Source organism: Apostichopus japonicus, chromosome 7 (genome assembly GCF_037975245.1).
Source record: "Apostichopus japonicus isolate 1M-3 chromosome 7, ASM3797524v1, whole genome shotgun sequence".
In the NCBI taxonomy this organism is placed as follows: domain Eukaryota; kingdom Metazoa; phylum Echinodermata; class Holothuroidea; order Aspidochirotida; family Stichopodidae; genus Apostichopus; species Apostichopus japonicus.
The window spans coordinates 22,312,876-22,314,998 of record NC_092567.1 but is presented as its reverse complement, the minus strand read 5'-3'; positions in this window follow the sequence as shown (position 1 = coordinate 22,314,998).

Genomic DNA, 2,123 nt, shown 5'->3' with positions numbered 1-2,123 from the left:
CTAATATTGTCTTGCTGGAATTTTTTGTGCAAATTATCATAACTGATATTATGATATTTTCGAGAGTGAAAGGGCTGAGGTCGGTTCAGCGATGCAGGGTGTAGGGGGGGGGGGGTCGCTCACAGACACAAGCCGTTTAAATATTTCCCAATTTAGCAGTTTGTATTGAAGTCTAACGAAAATTGACCAAGGTTCATAAACGTTCACTTAATATGTGGTTTTCAACAATTCGCCGGGGAGACACTTTTTCAGGTCAAATATTAGTCAGATGCCAAAAGCAAATTGGAAAAAACTTTTCAACTTACACCTGATAATTTGAAGCGATGCTTAATTGTCGTGCTAATGACACACCGTACATTGTTAATTTGTTATACACAGGCCCGACCCCAGGGGAGAAGGGGCGTCAACCCTTGAAGACTACTGCTCCTCCCTTTCTCCACATCCTCTCATCTGTGAGTACCATCATGGTTACAGATGCTTCACAAGTTACAGGACACGACTATTGTGTCACTCCATAAATTATTGATGCCCGCCCTCCATGCATAAATTGCAGCTGCCCCTCTAACTCGGAGTTCCTGGCTGACGGACATGGTCATACATTTGATGTTAGCTTAACTAATGTCGTGAGTTGTTACTCTGATTCTAGCATACTTACCTGTATATTGTACTCACCTAAAGTGATTTTTTAGAAGCCTATTGTTTTTGCTGGAGGTCATTTGGGGTCATCAGAGGTCAAATCGCAAAACCCTTATAAACATGTACACCCTCACTATAAATTACGTCAGATTCATGAAGAAAACTGCTCATGTTACATCATCGAAACCACAATACATTTTTGCATTCTGGTTAATGGTACTCACTTATGGTACGTTGGGAAATTATAAGTACATACACTTGAAGTGCCGCTAGTGCAATACTAAGTTCTCGTAACTCGCGGTTGTAGCCATGTATACTTGTTCACATAGCGAGTATAGAGTTCTCGTGCTCATGGGGGTAGGAAGCTTCCAAAAAGGGGGGGGGGGGGCAAAACATCAGAGGGGCACTTTCTCATTCCACAACCACCACTCGTTATGCTATAAACCGACACACAACGGCCATATCACTTAAATATATATGAAGTGTTAGTATGCTATCAATATACTCATTGAGATTGTTTATTGTTAACCATGCTACAAAAAGATATGGGATGCCAATTTAAAAATAGCATGTACAGACTAAAAATGAATAATTAAAATAAAATATTAAAACTAACAAAGGCTTAAGATATCCAAAAGACTGTTCTTCATCAAAGGGGCACATTTTATTTGCCAGTAGGGCACATTTGCTATTTGGAAAAATGTGTGGGGGGGGGGGGCACGTACCCCCAGTGTCCCCCCGGCTCCTACCCACTGCTCATGCTGCTGTACTCGTGATCTTAGCACTAAATATCATAAACAGGCAACGCAAAAAGCTGCCCTAATGGTTCATTCTCATGATGTGCTAGAAATGTGCTAGAAAAGTCAAACTGATGGTCACAAACATGCTCAAACTTGGAAAAGCATCTTGCTTTTTTACCCTTAAAGGGTGGGAAGACTCGCGCACAAAGAAACGTCTGATGCCGGTAATCTGACCTAGTTTCGAATGAGGTGTAACAGAAGTGTTAGACATCACCATCGATCCCAGACAATACACACAGCTTGCTACGGTCGGTAATTAGACACTAGTGTACAGTCAATACATGCAGCTAGCTACGGTCAATACCCACAACACAGTGTACATAGCAGCGATGTACACCTCAGGTCCAGATAAAGATAACAAGGTATCACGTTTCAATACTGTCTGCATTTTGTAGCGACAAGAAGAAAACTTCACTGAAAGTTATCTTACTCAGAGCGCGACACGCGGCTTGGGGCGAGTCTTCAATGCCATTAAAGATGTTACTAAAGGTTTTAAAATGACTGTCCTGAAGGTTTTGATTCTACAAAGTATTCCCAAACTATCGAGAATTGCGAAAATGCCCTCAGTGTAGATAACTGCTTATACAATGGCCCAGTACAATGCTTGTTGAAATGTCATAGTGGGTGACCGTTATTTGACTGTCTAGCAGATTTTGGGGACAAATGGTGTTGAATGTAAACCAAAGG